The sequence below is a fragment of the Micropterus salmoides genome, unplaced genomic scaffold (genome assembly GCF_014851395.1).
Source record: "Micropterus salmoides isolate LMB-PRFRI ecotype aquatic unplaced genomic scaffold, ASM1485139v1 Ms_hic_scaffold_2, whole genome shotgun sequence".
NCBI lineage: Eukaryota > Metazoa > Chordata > Actinopteri > Centrarchiformes > Centrarchidae > Micropterus > Micropterus salmoides.
In genome coordinates this window covers 47,871,139-47,892,055 of record NW_024041150.1, presented here as the reverse complement: position 1 = coordinate 47,892,055, position 20,917 = coordinate 47,871,139, and the positions used below count along the sequence as shown (strand labels likewise).

The 20,917-nt window shown below is 41.6% G+C and overlaps 1 long non-coding RNA gene and 1 pseudogene across 1 annotated transcript; one reads left to right on the top strand and one right to left on the bottom strand.

Moving 5' to 3' along the window:
- Nucleotides 1–554: 554 nt before the first annotated feature.
- LOC119913123 lies at nt 555–1,450 on the bottom strand (annotated as a pseudogene).
- A 9,319-nt stretch (nt 1,451–10,769) lies between these two features.
- On the top strand, nt 10,770–13,039 carry LOC119913124. Its single transcript, XR_005446378.1, has 3 exons — nt 10,770–11,054; nt 12,145–12,488; nt 12,756–13,039. It is a non-coding gene; the product is annotated as an uncharacterized LOC119913124 (long non-coding RNA).
- Nucleotides 13,040–20,917: the final 7,878 nt, after the last annotated feature.

The following is a 20,917-nucleotide window of genomic DNA, read 5'->3' as shown; positions in this document are numbered from 1 at the left end:
TGGGGTGAAGGAGAGGGAGAGAGGGAGAGAGAGAGAGAGAGGGATGTAAGGAGAGAGAGAGAGATGTAAGAGAGAGAGAGGGGAGGGAGGCAGCCTACACAATATACACACAGAGGTACAGACAGTAAAGGTGATGTTGCTATAGACTAAATGAAAAATGGTACAGATATTTATAGTAGTGTTAATGGTAACAATCGTAATGTTAATGATTATAACAACAACAATAACAATAAGACTAGCAACAATAGTCGTTGCAGCAGAGGGTGTTGAGCAGGAACACGGGGGTAGCAGGTGACCCGCAACCACAGATCCAGACTCCACAGCTCCAGAGCCAGAAACACCTGCAGGAAGTGATAGGAGGAGAGAGGAGAGGGACGAGAAAGCACAAGACTACCAGAAAGTTGTGTTAGTAACATGCAATAATGGGATGAGGTTGCATACAGAGGGAGAGAAAGTAGAGGAGAGAGGAGCTCAGTGCATCATGGGAAATCCCCTGGCAGTCTAGGCCTATAGCAGCATAACTAAGGGATGGTTCAGGACTACCTGAGCCAGCCCTAACTATAAGCTTTATCAAAGAGGAAAGTCTTAAGCCTACTCTTAAATGTGGAGATGGTGTCTGCCTCCTGAACCCAAACTGGAACCTGGTTCCACAGGAGAGGAGCTTGATAGCTGAACGCTCTGGCTCCTAGTCTACTTTTGGAGACTCTAGGAACCACAAGTAACCCTGCATTCTGGGAGCGCAGTGCTCTGGTGGGGTAGTAAGGTACTATGAGCTCTTTAAGATAAGATGGTGCCTGACCATTAAGAGCTTTGTAGGTAAGAAGAATGATTTTAAATTCTATTCTGGATTTTACTGGAAGCCAATGCAAAGAAGCTAAAACAGGAGAAATGTGATCTCTTTTCCTGGTTCCTGTCAGAAACGTGCTGCAGCATTCTGGATCAGCTGAAGAGTCTTAATGGACTTTTTCGAGCAGCCTGATAATAAGGAATTGCAGTAATCCAGCCTAGAAGTAACAAATGCATGGACTAGTTTTTCTGCATCATTTTTAGACAGGATGTTCCTGATTTTCGCAATATTACGTAGGTGAAAAAAGGCAGTCCTTGAAATTTGCTTAATGTGAGACTTAAACGACATGTCCTGATCAAAGATAACTCCAAGATTCCTCACAGTGGTGCTGGAGGCCAGGGCGATGCCATCCAGGGAAACTATATCTTTAGATAATGCGTCACGGAGGTGCTTAGGCCCCAGAGCAATAACTTCAGTTTTATCTGAGTTTAACATTAGAAAATTACAGGTCATCCAGGTTTTAACATCCTGAAGGCACATTTGAAGTTTAGCTAACTGATGAGTTTCATCTGGCTTGATCGATAGATATAACTGAGTATCATCTGCATAACAATGAAAGCTTATGGAATGTTTCCTGATAATATTGCCTAAAGGAAGCATATATAAAGTGAACAGGATTGGTCTGAGGACAGATCCTTGTGGAACTCCATGACTAACTTTGGCATGCATGGAGGACTCATCGTTTACATGTACAAACTGAAATCGATCTGATAAATAGGACTTAAACCAGCTTAGAGCGGTTCCTTTAATGCCAATGAAATATTCCAGTCTCTGCAATAGGATCTGATGGTCAATGGTATCAAATGCAGCACTAAGATCTAATAAAACCAGTACAGAGACAAGTCCTTTGTCTGATGCAATGAGGAGGTCGTTATCCTCAAATAAACTATTGCTTTGTAGAAAGTCACACAGCTGTTTAGCAACTGCTTTCTCCAGAACCTTAGAGAGAAATGGAAGGTTAGATATAGGTCTATAGTTGGCTAAAACATCCAGATCAAGTTTGGGCTTTTTCAGAAGAGGTTTAATTACAGCTACTTTAAAGTACTGTGGTACATAGCCTGTTGATAAAGATAGATTGATCATATCTAGTATAGAGGTGCTGACTAAGGGTAAAACATCTTTAAGCAGCCTAGTCGGGATGGGGTCTAAGAGGCAGGTTGATGGTTTAGATGAAGAAATTATTGAAGTTAGTTGGTAAAGATTGAGGGAAGCAAAACAGTCCAAACATGTATCTGGTTCTACAGCTGTTTCTAAGGTTCCTGAGTTTAGAGATAAGTCGGTGCCAGTTGAGGGCAGGTCTTGGTGAATTTTGTCTCTAATAGCTAGAATTTTATCATTAAAGAAGCTCATGAAGTCGTAACTACTGAGAGCTATGGGAATACTTCAATAGAGCTGTGACTCTCTGTCAGCCTGGCTACGGTGCTGAAAAGAATCTTTGGGTTGTTCCTATTGTCCTCTATTAATGACGAGTAGTACGCTGCTCTAGCATTACGGAGGGCCTTCCTATAAGTTTTAAGACTATCTTGCCAAATTAAATTGAGAGAGAATTTTCCACTTTGGTGGAACGCCAATTCCTCTCAAGTTTCCGCTATATTTGCTTTAATTTGCGAGTTTCAGTATTATACCATGGAGCTAACCGTCTTTATTATTTTCTTTTTAGAGGGGCTACAGAGTTGAGTGTCATTCGCAGCGAGCCTGCAGCACTATCAACAAGATGATCGATTTGGGAGGGACTGAAATTAGCATAGGAGTCCTCCGTTACTTTGTGACTTGATAATGTATTTAGAGCTGATGGAATCGCATCCTTAAATTTAGCTACAGCACTATCAGACAGACATCTTGTATAAAAAATTTTGCCCAATTTTGCTTCCTGTTTTATTTTGGTAATCTGCTGTACCTGGTGTCCTTTGTTCCTTCAGTGTTTGTCACGTCCTTGCGTCAAACGTTGATTGTTCTGCCTTGATCTCTGTGTTACCTGTTCTGGATTATTCCCTGTGTTTTTGGATCGCCTTGTGTTAGATGGATTTACCTCAGTTTGGACTTACCCTTGTGCTTACACGTAAGCTTGTTTCAGTTTGGTTTTTGAGATAATAAATCCTTTTTGAACTGCATCCTCGCTTTTGGTCTGCATTTGGGTCCACACCTCAGCCTTCACTCAGACAACCGTGACAAATTCCTGTCCTAGCATTTATAATCCTTCCAACGTGTTCTGGGTCTACCCCATGGTCTCCCAAAAGTTGAATGTGCTTGGAAAACCAAACCTGATACTTACTACTCACAATCCTGAAAGAGCAGAGTAAAAAGTGTAGAACATTCTTATTAGTGATGGGCCGATAGACAATGCACTGTGATTGTAAAACCCCGCCCCCTGGCAAAAATAATCTACCCCTCTGTTTGACTGTCTCTCTGCTCTAGGATGCTTCATTCCCTATGAAGCAGCTGTGAGCTGCACTTTATCAGAGGTGCTGTCACAGTTGTGGTGGTGAGGCAGAGCAGGTTGGAGGACCTAAATGCAGGACGCGTAGACTGGCGGTTACAGTTCAGTGATAATTTAATATAAACACAAGAGCACAATTACAAGAGCGGCAGGGTTCAGGTAATCCAAGATAACACAGTCCAAAACAAACAGGGTAATCCAACAGAAATATCCAGAACAGGTGAATATCCAAAATCCAACAACTGATGGCAAGACGAGTGTGGGAGGACAACACTACACACACAGTAACACAAGGTAACAGGAGGTAATGACATGACAAGGACAAGACAGAAACACCAGGTGTATATATACACAGGGACTAACGACAACAACAGCAACACAGGTGACAGATGTGAGACTAACGAGGCAGGCAGAGAGACAGCAGGGAAGACAGAGAGGAATGCAGGCAGAGAGATAACTGGGGGAAACAGATGGAACACTGACCAGAATAAAAACACTAAGACACAAAACTAGGAGCTAAGACAGAGGGCTGAGATGCAGGAAACTCTATAACACATGACAGACCGGTACAAAGAGAGCTGAACAGAACCAGTAAATCTACAAGGGAATACACAGAGCTAAACAGAGAACACAAGACCAGGAGTAAACACTAAAGACATGAACTAAAGTACAGGACTAAGAACAATGACATGGAACCAAAACCAACTAAATAGCAGATACAAAACCAAACCCTCAGAATAAAAACCCGAAAACACAGCACTCAGGACAGGATCGTGACAGGTGCTGAAGTGAACATTTGTGTGGATGTGTGGTGATATTTCTGTCTGATCACAAGTGTTTTCAGTTTCGGTTTTCTACCTCTGATGAAGAGCAGTGAGCTTTACGGCACTATATTACACTATATTTTTATTTTTTGAATTGTCACCTGAATTTTGTGTTTCCTTTTATATAAATAAAGACATTTCCTCAATGAATTGGTGCAGAAAAATTCACTAGAATGCAGGAAATGAAATGTTTAAAGCCTAAGTTTTTCAGTGGGAGGACCCCCAGACCCCCCTCTTAAATCTTTTTTAAAAAAATTATTATCAGTAGTAATCATAAAAATCATAATAAATGTATTTAACAGCCTATGACATTTAATAATTAAATGTCCTCAATGATTTATAGGGTTCAGTTTGACAAATGGCGTAACAAAGTAGCAGTTTTTGAAAGTTGATACAAGTATGGCTGTATTCGAAACCGCCTAGTATACTAGTATTACGTACTGATTTGGCCCAATTGTAGTATGTAGTACTGTATGCAGTATGCAAACAAAAGCAAAATCTGCAGTATGCCAAAAATACCCGGATGGCATACTGATTCGGAAAAAATCTCCAATATGCATCAGACCAGTCTATCTCACGTATTGTGGCCCATAATGCAAAGCGCTACACCTGTAACAACAACCCGTCTTTTCTTTAGAGGACAACAACAGAACTTGTTTTACAATTTTCATATGCTGTTTCATCACTAAATCCACTTCTAACAAGTTTTGAGGCGAGAAATCAACTGTGCAGATTTTAAATATTGGCATTTTTAGATAAATTGTTGTAAAATGCGGCGGGGTAAGCTAATAAGCCAGCCCACGGGGTTAGCGAACGAGCCGGTCAGACAACTCACGTAGCCCCCCCGGTCCTCATGCCAGCTCACAAAGCTCACAGCCACACAGACCTCTGCAGCTAATGCAGCAGATGAGTCCAGCAACAACTTGAGAGAAAAGACCCACAGCTGTGAGACAGTTTAAATGTTCGTACCGCTGTTATTCCATCTTTACATTCTGAGTAATGTTGTAACATCAAATAAAGAGACATCTGGCTCGTGGTGGACAGGCTTGTGTAACATAAAAGCACTTTGATAAAAAATAAACAATAGTGTAATAAAAGGGCACTGTTGTCGCTTTATTATTATCATTATTCTAAATAGACATTACATTTTTTAGTACTTGCTTTTTATTTGCTCTTATTTTATATAATTCTTATTTATGCACCAATATACCGAAGCAAACATCTGCTACAGATTGGCTGCAGCCTTGTTCTCATACATAAGATTATAAAAAAAGAATGCGTATTAAGCGTACTTACATTTATATTCCTCTTTTTGTTCCGATTTTGATAACTGGAAACTAGCAAAGCCTGGTCTATCATGCTGCAAAATAAATCTATTTAACATCTGTCTATTATCTATTATACAGTACATACTGCATACTGCTGTTGTCAGAAGTATGCAGTAGGAGGTTTTGAATACAGCCTTTGTCTCCCGAATGCAGGAAATTAAGTGTTTAATGTTTAAAATCTTCTGGGAGAGTACCCCCAGAACCCCGTATCAACTATTTCGTCAAACTGTATGTATGTGTATGTATGTAGCAAAGACCAGCCAGACAGGCTGCGTGATGAGGATTATTGCATATTAGCCTAACATGGAAAATATTTTTATGTTGTTGTTGCATTCTGGGCTACTGTCAAAACTGTCAGGGCTAAAGCCCCAGAAAAATTACCTGGCGACACTATTGATGCCTGTGCCTGCTCTACATTGGCCACTACAGCTGATGTTATAGATTGGAATAGAATAGAATATACTTTATTTTCCCCTAGGGGAAATTGTCGTGGACTCAAAAGTGCATAGTGCATAGTAGTAGCTGCCCTTAGAAACAATAAATACACGTAAAATACAAATAACAGCTAAAGATGTACAGGTATGTTGAAGCTACTACAGCCCCGGTGGCAAACATATCGGTTGTTTTTGCGCATTTGGTGTCCGTATACAAAAATCACCCAATGGGCCGCTGTCCGTGCTTTATGAGCTGGTCATTGGCCCATTTTTAAAAAAACTGTTATGAGTTGATGAGGGATCAAGTTGGAGGACCCAAATGCAGAAAAAAACAAATATTCCAAGGATCAGACAGAAGGGGGCCAGAGTTCAGAGGAATGGCCAAACAGGCAGGGCAGGGCAGTAGGACAGAACAGTTCGGGAGGCCGACCGAGCTGGCCAGGGGACAAAACAGTTCAGGAGGTCGTCCCGGAGGACGACCCAACAGGCCGGTTAGATCAGCTGAGCAACAGAGTTCTCCCAACAGAGTTCTTTCCTACCAGCTAACCCTTACCAGCCTTGGAAGGGGAGAGAGACTGGCTAGGGGAGAGAAATGACCAAGGTCTCGACCAGTTCGGGAGGTCTGGTTTCCTGCATGAGGACATTTTTCATCGTCTTCTCTGAGAGCTGCTCAGGAACTCTGCCTGTGAAATACATTTAGACAACGAGCTGTACAGATAACGTGGACTGAAGTGAACTGATGAGCCTTTTTTGAGATTATTGCAGAAACGCAAACTTGATTTTTTCAGCATCACCTTGAAATCAGAGAGTGTCACTATATGTTCCTGAGTAGTGGGTAAAATGTTCAACCCATCTGCAAATCTTGTGTTTCTAAGGTTTAAAGTTTAAGCTGTACAAACACTTTTTAGCAGAGAAAAATAAGAAGAAACTAGAACTGCAAGCAGTTGTAAGCGGGATCTAAGCCTCCTGGCGCCAGCTGCCCCCCTTGCCCCGCGAAGGCCACGCATTTCGACCCAAGCGCCCCGCCACGGCTCCGAGAGCCAGCGGTGAATAAACGAGCAGAGTTTAATTTAAAGGGACTTGCAGTTACGTAGATGTAAAATGAATGCACGTCTATGGGAGTGTTATTTGATATACAATTAATAGCCCTAACTAGAGGTCGATTGACACCACATTTTGCATAGCTCGTCAGGGGGGCATACCACAGAAGTTTGGTGCTGATGGGCCATTCCAAACCTTAGACATGACATCACATTGTGTTCGAAGTGTTTCTTTCTTGTTAGCTTATAAAGTTCAACAGTTTTTTGTGTATCAATCTGGGGAGCACAAGCCTGTATCAGCTTCATCCAGAGATGGTCTGTGCCAAGTTTGGTGCCTATCGGACATGCGGTTTCTGCCGATCACATTGAACGTAACAAACACGCTGCGCTGTGATTCACATGTGTGCACAGACAGTAGCCTCATGTCACAGCAACACACACACAGGCTAAAACATGTCTTAAGTGTGTGGAAGTTATTCACAAGAGTGAAGAAGAGTCAACGCTCACTACATCTGCAGAGAAACACAGAAAGAGACGCTGTGGATTTTGTAAATCAGGGAGCAGGTAAAGACACAGTGACGATGTCATTCAGACCACGGTGGTCTCTATCGGTAATTAACAACAAGCGGCTCATCTGCTGCTGTGAAAACAGAATAACGGGTGAAAAGTAAGAAAGTTCTTTCATATAAAACTGCTGACCGATAAAGTCAGAGCAGACAGAGAGAGAGAGGGCAGGTGAAGGTGTGTGCTTCTGTGTGTGAGGGGAAAAGCAAGGTGAGCAGATTACTGTGGTTTGTGATTAAACACTAAAATAAATTAGAGGATTAAGAAGAATTAAAATGGTGTGCAATTTATTTTCAGCTCCTTCCAGTGAAAATGCCATTTGTAATAAATGTTTAATTATGACCATACAATTGACCATACAGTGAAAATAGCTAACATTTATACTGGCGCTGATGGGGATCCTAAAAAAAATATAATAGTTACAAAAATGTTTGTGTATCCTGTCAGTTATAGATCTTAGAAATAAATAAAATTAGAATCAGCAGGTTAGACCTTTTAAAAAATCAGCAACTGGAATCAGCCAGGAAAACTGTAATCTGTGCACAGTGCATGCGCGCCATAGTGGTCCAGTGGATAGCACTGTGGCCTCATAGCAAGAATGTCACAGGTTCAAACCCCAGTAGCCCTGGCCTTTCTGTGTGGAGTTTGCATTTTCTTCCCTGTGGGTTTCCTCTGGGTGCATCGAATTCCCCCACCATCAAAAACATGTTAGGTTTTCCTGTTAGTGTTATTGACCAGACCCTAGTAAAAGATCTGGGTTCTCATTTATAAACAGTGTGTATACGCACGTACAAAACAGGGCTGGAAACGTGTGTACGCCATTTTCCAAGCAGAGGTTGTGATCTATAAAAAACAAACTTGACGGGAAAATGTGAATGTAAGTAAACTCTGAACCATGCGTACGCACATAAAGAGGAGAAATGAGAAACGGCGACTCACATGGCAGAAGGATGAAACTGTTTAAAATGAAGGCCTACTACTGTGTACAGTATACTGTATATTTATTTAATTGGTCCTAAAAACAATGTATTAAGCGTTAAAGATAAGAGATGATACAGTTTCATGAAATGACAACCGTTTATTTTATTGCCAGGAAACATGGGCAACAAATGTATCTGTCTTAGAGACTTGAACCATAGCAGCCTTTGCCTGCTGCGAACATCTTATAGTTTAAATAATAGCTTTCCTGTGGAATGAACTACAAAACAAAACGAAAAGCATCTTTATAAATTTACAACAACCGTAAAAACTGCAAAAAAAGGCTGTAGCAAAACTATTTAGGAGGTAAAGGAGCACAGGCATCATGAGTCGATGATAAACTCTGAACTTGTTCTGGAAAGCTCAGGCTGGTTCTGTGGGCTTAAGGGAATAGAGAGAGGAGCAGAGGAGTCAAAACTGCCTTCAATGAGATTTGAAAATAATATATCGTGTGTGAGTGTGTGTCGTTGTTTTATAAAGTCCTCTGTTTTGCCCAAACATCTTCCAATTCATTGTTTTAATCTGGATGGGAGGCGGAAACGTAGCAAAAGGTCTCCGTTTCATAACGAAAACAGAGAGAGAGGCAGTCAGCTGATTGAGTGGCACCGCTCTTTGCATAAGGACACACGCCAAAGGATCAGTCTCTCTCTGCCTGATGGGCTGAGTCTCAAGACAATTAACGGTGTTAGCAACCACCGATCAAACTAGTTAAAGCCATTATCGGCCGATTACGATTGGTGACCGATCGATCGGAGCACCCTTAATTATTATTGTATCTGTTTGCCCATAGTGACACTCACACCTGCTGCACCTTCCTCTCTGTATCCTCCTCCTCCTCACTGACGAGATATTGTGCTCTGTCCAGGATGTGTTGTTGAGGTTTTCACAGGGATTCTATAGACATTTTTTATAGCAACATTCAGAAATAGCATACTTATTGGAAATCTTCATAATTGTCTACTTATAAAGAGGGTAAATAAAACTGTAACTGATAGAAAGTCACATCTGACTATGTAAAGTTTTATGTCTGATGAGCCCATGATTAGCTTTCTAATCTACCAACAAAAACCCTGTTGAGTCAACGCTGGGAGTTCATGGGAATAGCAAGAAGGATCAAAACAAACTTTACAGAAAAACTACAATCTATGGCAGAGGAAATTGGTATTATGAATTTGAATGTATGTCCACCAATATGTCGTCCAGATATACCTTCATAGTTCATCCCTGATCCCAATGTTGACCTATATTTATGGAAACAAGCATAAGAAATATATCAGAGGCTGTAGCGAAGGAGATAAAAGCCCGGATGTGTCAAATATGGGGGGCCACCTACAAATCTATACTGATGGGTCAAAGGATCCTGAAAGCGGTAAAGTGGCTTTTGGTGTAAGCATACCAGAAATAGGTTATAAAAAAGGATGTAGAATTCCAGATCATATGTTGGTCTTCACAGCAGAGCCGGTGGCAGTCCTATGGGCATTAAAGTGGGTCGAAGATAATAAACAGGAATATTCAGTTATATGTAGCGACTCAGCAGCAACTCTGATTACAATTAAAGATACGAAAATTAAATCTAGACCCGATTTACTTGTGGAAATTATTCAGGTGTTGTATAGAATTCACAAAGCAGGGTATGAGGTGGGGTTTGTGTGGGTACCGGCACACATGGGTGTGGAGGGTAATGAGAAAGCAGATGTGGTGGCAAAGAAGGCCGTGCTGGAGGAAAGAGTTCAAATTAATTTACAATATGGGTTACCGGATTACACAGAAATAATAAATAGGTCAGTGAAAGAAATGTGGCAAAAATCATGGGAAAACGAAAGAAAGGGAGAACATATTATTCAGAACAAAGAACTTTAGAGAAAGGAAGATGTGCTTTTAGAGGTAAGATGCAGCAGTTCTGTCCAGACTGATATTTGGGCATTGTGGGCTGAGGAGTGGGCTGGCTCTGATTGGTAAACACCCTGATGGAAAATGTGAATGTGGAGACAAGGAAAAAGTGAAGCATGTATTAGTTCATTGTAGAAAATACTCTCGCCAAAGGAGGAAATTGTTTAGAGACCTGGGAGCAATTGGAGAAACTATATTTAGCATACGCACTCTAGTTAACTTTGATAGTTGGAACAAAATGAAGAAACTGATCGAGTACCTACATAAAACTGGTTTATACAAAAGGATATGGGCAATTAGCGTTAAGATGTGAATAACGAACTGAGGAGGGCAGCATTACGCCACAGATGCGTCTAGTCTGCCGGAAACAACAAGAAGAAGATTAGCTTTCTTTGAAATCACGTGTCACCTTCCACCCTCCCTCGTTTGGGCGGGTCCACCGTCAAAATTAAAACAGCTACACAACACGAAGTCCTCTGGGTTCAGCTTTATCAGCTCTCCTGCAAATGTCTGACTGAACCTGACGTTCAGCTATGGAGAGATTCTCGCTGTTGATTAGGCTACCATAGGTGGTCCGCTGTCAGCATAAACTACAAAGCTGGGACAAGAACTCAGTCTGCTCTCAGCTTTATCAGCTCTGCTGTCATGGTCGCTTTAACATGGCCGTCACTCGTGGTTTTGTTCGCCTGTTCATGGATTGTTCTGTGTCAAGGTAAGAGGAGTGTGTGCGCGCGCGCTTGTGTGGAGGGGCTGTGGTGATTTATAGACATAATCGATTACGGAAATATAAGAGAGTTACGACACTCCCGTTGACTTCTGTTGGAACTTTGGAGTGCGGAAGTAACGCGCGTCATGTGTCCCCCCCCCCCCCCCCCCCCACACACAGACTTAGAGGCGCGTTCCGGGAAGTTGTATAGCAATTGTGAGTCTTTTTGCATAAAAGTGTCAGCTAAATGAATAAATGTAATGTCATACAGCAGCCTAACGTCCCTATCCATGAGTAAAATATTAATATCAGATTTGCAGTAATATATTGAAGTAATAAGCTTGATACACTATATGAATAAACACACTCTTATTCAAATTCAACCAATTTAATAATAATCTGGATCAAGCCACCAAGTTCTTCAATAACTCCAGCACAGAGAGAGGAATGGAGAAATAAACACAATGTAGTTTACTGTGTGGACGGATGGACAGCAGAGACCAACATGTGTCCTCTCCCCTCTCGTGCTGTCTGTCCATGCAGATCCAGCAGCTTCATTTGTCTCTCTGAGAAGTAAAGCAGTTTCATACTGTAGGGACTCTTTCCTCAGTAGAAGTAGTTCAGACACAGTCTGAGTAGAGGACGGACAGACTGGGGACACATTTGGAAAACAAGGACAAAGATTCAAAGCTTCTAGGAAATAATAAACTTCACATGTTTAATATTTCAGCTGTTTGTTCAGGCTCAGAAATGCTGATGTCTGTATTCAGATGGGAAATAATATCAATAATCAATAATCTCCAAACAAGCAGAAAGCAGATGAAAGTAAAATGTCTCCTGTCTGATGGTGCGGAGGACGACTTGACTGACAGCTGTAGAAATGAGCAACATGAAGTCAGCGTGCAGCTGCAGCAGAGGAGTTAGTCTCTCCTTTCTGCAGCTGGGACTCAAGTTGTCTGAGAACAGGGTTTGAAATGCTGCTGAGTTCACATGTGCTGTTTTATAGAGACCTGATCTCTGCTGCTTCCATCAAAAGATGTTTGAACAACAGGAAACATTACAAGTCCTGACTGGAGGCTTTTCTCTTTCTGTTCAGAGACACCGGAGCTGAAGGACAAGCCTGGAGAGAACGCCACTCTTCAGTGTCAGAGTCACAGAGGTGCTGACATAGAAGTGATAAAGTGGATCAGACCTGACCTGAAGCCAGGTGATTATGTCTTCTACTTCAGAGACGGCCGCTCACATGAAACTACCAGCATGAATCTTATCGTGGTCGAGTGGAGCTGAGAGATCCAGAGATGAAGGACGGAGACGCTTCTGTGATTCTGAAGAACGTCAACATCAACGACGCTGGAACATATGAGTGTTGGGTTAGAGAGGGAAACAATCCAGGAAAATCTACATTCAACAGCATCATCAGTCTGACAGTGACAGATCCAGGTGAGTGTGTAGAGCTCAGAGTGTCTCTTTGTCTCTCAGGTGAGCGTGTAGAGCTCAGAGTGTCTTTGTCTCTCAGGTGAAGCTGCTTCCTGGTAGTTGAGCTGAGAAACATCACAGATCAGATGTTTGTGTTTTAGAAAGATGTTGCTGATGAGACTTTAGAGGAAACAGCTGCTACGAGTCATGTGATCAAAGTGCAGTAGATAATGTCTGACATTCTGTTCACCTGCTGACAGCTGATACCTCACACCTGTTTCTGCTCTGCAGGTCACACAGCTGGACACAAGGAGGGAGGAGACGAGGAGGGAGGAGACAAGGAGGAAGGAGACGGGGAGGGAAATGTTGGACTGAGAGTCGGTCTGCCAGTTTGTGTGATTCTTCTTCTTCTTCTTCTTGGTGTTGGTGGTTTTGTGATCTTTAAAGAATATAACAGACCCACAGGGAATCAACAACCTGCTATAAACAGACATGAACTGCAGAACCTGCAGAGAGATTAAGAGACCAGAGGCAGCAGATGAGAATTAGTGAGGATCCAGACTGAAGTCACTCTGGTTACTGTGGGAGCAGTGATTGGTCGTTACTCTCTGGCTGCTGATTGGTGGACTGAACGTGCTGCTGGACAGAAGAAACACATTCCTCCTGTAAAATAAACCTGAGCTGTTGACACACGTCTGATTTCACCTGGAGGCAGGTTAATGCCAGATGGGCTGACTGACCAGCAGCTCTGTGGGACAAACAATATGACCTGATGCTGGAACAGCCAGCTGATTGTTAATTACAGGAAGTGGTACAGACCGTCGGCACCTCCCCCCACCCCTTCAAGTGGATCCATCCATCCAGGTAGAGTCAGAGGTCAAATCAAATTAAACGGGTAAAGGACCAAAAGAGAGAAAAAGCTCCAAATATTTTAAATCAACAGTTACTGATGTCAGTGCCGCTCAACATCCTGCTAGCTGCTGTTATAACACTAACAGTCTGTTCTGGATGACGGAGCTGGACTTTGTTCCCAGACCGACCCTGAAGAGCTCAGTCCCTGTTGTTCACTCACCGACCTGCATCAGCCTCGGTGAACACATCTAAATTTGACGTCTGTCGCCACTGTGGGTTTTGAAGAGTGGGTGTGGTGGTGCTTGCGTGGATATTTAGTCTAAGTTTCTAACAGGGCCGTGTCGACTTTGTAGCCGCGTGTGAGCAAGGTAACCCCTGGCAGTGGCAAATAGCTTTGGTTTAATGTTTGATTTGATTACATTAATGTTTCAGTTGAGATTTACAAGAAATATTTTATTGCTACTGTGTAAAGGGAATTGACCCATCCACCATTGTGTCCCTGAGCAAGACACTTAACCCCTCGTTGCTCCAGAGGCGTGCGACCTCTGACATGTAGAGCAATTGTAAGTCGCTTTGGATAAAAGCGTCAGCTAAATGAATAAATGTAAATGTTCCACCTACGTGTCTTTACTAACGTGTCAAACTAAAAGCCTTCACAGAGTCGTGTAATTGTGACTTCATGACATTTCATAAAAATCTGAAACAGCGGCTGCGATCATTTTACAAAGTACACAGAGGAAACCCTGCTGAAGGGAACCTTGTTCTGAGTCCTGGCATGAAAACGTGTTGTTTCCTTCTTAAAGCAGAAAGTCAGAGTTTGAAGCTCCTGATCAGAGTTCAACAGCAGCTGAAACATTTGGGATTTAATCTTCATCATGGAGAAATACTGCAGACTGTATCATGAGGGAGGAGACGAGTTTATCCTGCTGCTGCTCACAGACACAAAGTTAAACCTGCTTTTAATTTACATTTATTTTGTGGAGTCAGGAAGAGAAAACAGTGTAGCTTTCAAACTGAAGTACAGCAAGATAGTTTCCTGCTTCAGGTCTTCACCTGAGCCAACTGAACAAAGAAACAGGTTTTATTAGAGATCACTCTGCAATGATTCTCAGGAAACAAAACAGAAAGTTGGGATTCAGAGGCTTTCTGCAGTTTGAAGCTAATTTAAGCTAAAAATAAATAAAAAATTATAAAGCAGGACGTGTTTATTTACCACAACAGCGGAGCAGCCACCTCGTGTCCTCATCTTTACTGAGCAGCAGATCACAGAGCAGCTTGAATTCCAGCACTCTGCACTTCTCGCACTACATTTACAGAAACTTTGACTTTTATAGCCATTATGTTGCTTTATGTTTGCATAGGTGCTTCTATTTTTTAGCTACTTTTAATAGTTCTGTTTATTTTTTAACTTATTTGTTCAGCGTTGTTGTTTTTAGCTGCAGTCTAATATGTCTTCATACCCACTGCCTCTTCATTTCTACTCTCCTTCAAATTAAAAGCCTCCAGTTTTCTCCTTTCGTCTCCTCTCGCTGTGACCTTTAGGACTAAACATTTTGATTTGAAGAGGCAGCTGCAAAAATCTGCTTAAGGATCTTTGCCTGCTTTTGTTTTAGAACATTTATCACCGTGTGTATGAGTCTTTTCCCAGATGAACCTGACTGTGACGAAGTTCCTGTGCTGCCCCCTGCTGGCTGTCTGACTGCATGTTTAGTAATCACGCAGTAAACCAGCAGCTGGACATCAGTGGTTGGACTGGTGTGAAGCTCGACCTCAGTGAAGAGCAGACGACCTCTGGCTCTGCTGGAAACTCTGAACACAAACAATGTTCTGCTTGGAAATGAAATGAATGATGTTTTTTGCTTAATTTAGCTCGTGTGTGTTTTTTCACACACACTCTGACAAACACACACCAAGACAAGCCCCACACACTCTTTAGCTACACTGATGCAAGATGAAATAAACCATTTGGAAGATATCCCTTCTCTTCCTGAGTCTTTAACTAGAATCAGGCTCCGTATTGGACCACCGGGATTTAGATTCCTCCTCAACAGTAGTTCTGCAGGTATTTGGTCATAAACCAAAGTATTGCGCAAATTAAAATGTTGACCTGATGATGACGCTAGAGGAAAAGTCAGAGGATCAGCCAGCATGATATTACAGTTTGTCCTGAGGGAAACATGAATGTCCGTGTCTTTATCACAAACGTAGCTAGCTAACTAGCGCTTCTACAAATAACTACGCTTTGTCACTCTTTCTCAAATCGTTGGTATATGACGCCCTGTGATGAGAACGGGCTCAAATGTCTCCCACTACTCAGGCACATAATGACACAGACCTCACACTGCATAAAAAAGTTAATAATAAAGTTTGTGTTTCTTGCCTTTGAGTCCAAAGTCATCTGAATCTGGTCTTCTCCTCTGGAAAGGTCCAATATTAATTTTTCGCGATCTGCTTGGATCCCCATCCCCATCAATTATCAAACTTGGCAGTGAGGCTACACTAGAGTTTCATGTCTTATCTGTCTTCGCTCTGCAGTGATGTATCAGATCAGTCCGACCAGCTGCAGCGTCTAATCACTATAATGGCTACCTAGTAAGGGGCGTGTCGGTCACTTCTTAATTGTAGACACTGACAATGAACTCCAGGATGTAGCTGTTCACAAATACTGTACAGCAGGGGTTTTCAAAGTGTGAGGCGGGGCTCCCCAGGGGCCTCCAAACAGTTTCAGGGGAGGCTCAGTGAATGGAAGTGAAACAATATTACATTAGTTATTATGTTAGTTATCAAAATGAGATCACATAGAATAGAATAGAGATACAATAGAACTGTTTTCCCACGTGACAAGTCAGAAACTAATAAATGCCTTAGGACTGACCTTTTTAATGTATTTGGTCTGAAGTTATGTCAAAACAGTGTAAATCAAGTGTTGAGTGTCTGTGAGATCAAATACCAAAATCATGATCCCACAGGCATCCAGGAATTGAGCGAAACTAAACAAGTAAACTGGGGGCACATTTTCCCAAACTTTGTCTGAGGGGAGGCCCTCACGCTCAAACCCCTGCGGTACAGTGTGTAGCCTAAGCAACAATCTTTGTCTAATAGCTGACTTAGACCATTGAACGGGTCACCATTGCAATCATGGCAACAATCTCCCCCAGCGTGCACAGCTTCTCTCTGGGCAGATGTTTCACCCAGCTGCTATTCATTGTTAATGTTAATGAGCCCATTCACAAGGCCACATACAACAAAAGTGAAATGACATTAAGGGAATTAGGTTAGAACAGAGACTTACAAGGCGCCATACAAAGAGTGAAGGACAAAGAGTTTGATGGCGCATTTGATCATCTCAAATAACTAATACAACTTCTGAATACAAAAGAAAACTGCTCCTGCTCCTGTTGTTTACTCCAGCAGTGTGTCACGCCTCTTTTACACATCATGGCTGCTGAAAAGACTTTCGTAAAGGATACAGCAGTAAATCCTCCCCTGCAGGCTTCCTCGATCGTCGAGGTGAATTTTAAGAATAGAGATGTCCTTCAAGATGTCGCAGTGGGATCGATTTCCAGGGTGTCAATTTCTCTTTAGTGAGTCTTCTGAAATAATGAATTCAGTCCAGACGTCTTAAGGGTTTTATTCTTGCAAAGGCTCAGACAGTAATTCAGAGTGCAACCAGTGTGCAGAGATTGAGACAAAGAGACAGTGATGAAACAGGTGACTTTATACTCTGATGTTATCCTGCAGCTGTCTCAGGGAGGGAGGGAGTAGAAACCAACTGTGATGAAGGTCTACCAAACAGATAAGAAACCCTCTAATGAGCTGCTTTCCTTTGTGAACTGTGAAACCTAACTACAACATAATAAAGCATTAAGCACCAGACAGTGAAACACAGGCCTGTAATAGTACAGCATATAAAGGTAAAACAGTAAAACTCACAGGGGTCACAGGCAGGAGGACGGAGGATCAAGGAGGCACAAAACAGTGAAAGGCCTTTGATGATTACTGGATTACAAGAATGGGGACTCGAGACGAGTCACTCTGTCATCCTGTTTTAACTCTGCCGCCATCTGCTGGATTAAAACAAACATTCAGAGAATCACAGGTTCTGTTTACTGCCAGCAGTGCTCAGATATATTTGATCAGGGAAACATGCCACTTAGATTTAAAAGTAAAATAACTTTCAGAACCACACAGTTATATGTAACAATGAACCTATATTGATCATGTGGCAATAAACAAAGGAGAAATGAAAATAAAGACTTTTGGTTTATTAAGCTAAGAGTCAAACCTGCATGCCAAGAGAGGTTTGTTAGCAACAGTAGCCAAGTTGATTACATGTAGTGTAACATTGAGAGTAACATTTTACATTAATGAAAATTACATTACTGTTCATAATATACACTCACCTAAAGGATTATTAGGAACACCTGTTCAGTTTCTCATTAATGCAATTATCTAATCAACCAATCACATGGCAGTTGCTTCAATGCATTTAAGGGTGTGAACCTGGTCAAGACAATCTCCTGAACTCCAAACTGAATGTCAGAATGGGAAAGAAAAGTGATTTAAGCAATTTTGAGCGTGGCATGGTTGTTGGTGCCAGACGGGCCGGTCTGAGTATTTCACAATCTGCTCAGTTACTGGGATTTTCACGCACAACCATTTCTAGGGTTTACAAAGAATGGTGTGAAAAGGGAAAAACACCTGCCCTGTAGCACCGTGCTGTATACTGTGTGGACACCTGAGCTGACTGACAGCAGTTAGTCTGATGCTCAATACTTTTAGGGACATGTTGTGAATAAATGAACAAATAAACAATTAACAACAAACAGTTGTCTTTGTGATATTTATTAAAGTAAGAAAAACACAGTAAACACTCCAACTGGGGCAGAGACCTCAGACACCCAACAGGATTAGAGAGTCCAGCCAAGAGAAAAGACAAATTAAAAATTTAACAGAGAAAGATTTTGTGGAGTCTATGAGAAAAGCCTTGATTCCTGGGAGAAGAGACCACATAGGACAAACCAGTCTCAGAGGTGTTCATTAAATTAAAACACTGGTACAATTAGTGTCATTCTAATTAAATGCTCCATATTTGTATAGCACCTTTATAGTCTTTTCGCCCACTCAAAGCGCTTTTACACTACATCTGCATTCATACACTGAGCTCAAACGGAAACTAACATTCACACTCACTCATACACTGTATACCAATTCGGGGTTCAGTATCTTGCCCAAGGACACTTCGACACACAACCAGGGGGAGCCAGGGATTGAAACGCCGACCTTCCGATTAAGGGCAAACCCGCTCTACCTCCTGAGCCACAGCCGCCCCAATTGTAGTTGTTGTTAATTATCACAAACACAATGACACATACAGGAGTATTAAAGTAAATATAGGTCAAATCTTTTTTTTTTTCATTACAGGACACAGTTAGAAGTTCAGTTCAATTCAATTTTATTTATAATAATAATAATAATCCTTATTTGTAGAGCACTTTTCAAAAACAACTTACTAAGTGCTTTAACAAGTGTAAAGAATAATACAAAAAAAAACAAGATAAGAGCATGAAAAATTAATATAAAATTAGTAAAATAGAATAAAATAAAAGGGATAAAATAAAGTCAAATAAGATCGGGAAAGGCTCTCCTATAAAAGTATGTTTTAAGAAGGGACTTAAAAGAGTTCACTGACTCAGCCGACCTGATTTCCTCGGGCAGGCTGTTCCAGAGCCTCGGGGCCCTGACAGCAAACGCTCTGTCCCCTTTAGTTTTCAGTCGAGACTCTGGAACAGACAACAGACCTCTGCCCGAGGATCTCAAGGTACGTGCTGGTGCGTATTGGACTAAAAGTTCAGAAATATAACAAGGCGAGAGGCCATGAAGAGCTTTAAAAGTGATCAACAGAATTTTAAAGTCAATTCTAAAACATACTGGGAGCCAGTGTAACGAAGCTAAAATAGGAGTAATGTGGTCATATTTCTTTGTTCTGGTTAAAAGCCTGGCAGCTGAGTTCTGGACAGTCTGGAGTCGATCAGTAGATTTTTGGTTAAACAGGTTAAAAGGCTGTTGCAATAATCCAGGTGTGATGAGATGAAGGCGTGTAAAATGGTCTTGGTGTCCTTAAAAGTTAACATAGATCGAATTTTAGCTATATTTCTAAGTTGATAAAAACATGATTGTGGTGTGCTGCTTGAAATTTAAATTACTATCAAACCAAACACCAAGGTTCTTTGCCACAGGCTTAATGTGATTTACTAGGGAACCAGCAGATGGCAGTATTTGATTTGCCATCTGCTGAGACCCGATGACCAGGATTTCTGTTTTGTCTGAGTTCAGCTGAAGGAAATTATTTGACATCCATTTTTTAACTTCACAAAGGCAGTTGTTAAGTGAACTCAGCATTCCAGGGTCTGTGGATCTGACGGGCAAGTATATTTGTGTGTCATCAGCATAAATATGAAAAGAAATGCCGTGTTTATGGATAATATGTCCAAGGGGAAGCAGATACAAGGAAAACAAAATGGGTCCTAAGACCGACCCCTGAGGCACACCATATTTAACTGGACAGAATGAGGAGACATAGTTGTTTACAAACACACAAAACTTCCTATTTGACAGGTAGCATGAAAACCATTCTAGGGCAGTACCAGAGATCCCCACCCAGTGCCTCAGTCTGTCTAACATGATGCTGTGATCAATGGTGTCAAAAGCAGCGCTAAGGTCCAGGAGTACAAGGACTGAGCACATGCCTTCATCAGCAGACATTAAAAGGTCATTGGTGACTTTAAGCAAGACAGTCTCAGTGCTGTGGTACTTCCTAAAACCAGACTGAAACTTTTCAAATATTTTGTTATTTTCCAGTACAGTGAGCAGCTGTTTGGACACAATTCTTTCTAGAATCTTTGGAATAAAAGGCAGTTTTGAAATTGGTCTAAAATTATGTGGGAGGGAGGGATCTAAACCAGGTTTCTTTAAAAGTGGGTTCACGCAAGCCGTTTTAAAATAATCAGGGACACAACCAGTAGATAGGGAGCTGTTGAAAACAGAGATCAAATGTGGCCCAACAGAATCTATTACTTTCAGTAAAAATTTTGTAGGTATTACATCAAGTGGGCTGCAGGACACTCTCATTTGTGATACTGTTTTTAAAAGCTCAGACAAGTCGATGGGATAAAACTGGTTAAAACTCTCTTGTTGCTGGTGAGGAACCTCTGAATAAGATGCCGCGGGGGTAATAGAGGCTCTGATTGACACCACCTTATTGGTAAATAAGATAAAAACAATTCACAGTCATCATTACTTCCAGCTGAGGCACAAGGAGGGTTTGGGTTTACCAGCTGATCCACAGTCTTAAACAGAAACCTGGGATTGTGTTTATGTGTAGTAATGAGTTCAGAAAAATAGTGTGTTCTCGCATCCTTAACCATGTTATTGTAGTAAATTAATAAATCCTTCAGACTGAGGTAATGGACTTGGAGACTGGATTTTTTCTATCTGCACTCTGCTTTCCTGCATTCCCTTTTTAGGCTGCGAATGCTGTCATTTATCCAGGGTTGCTTACTAGCTTTAGACGTAGGCCTAACCTTTAGAGGAGCAGTAAT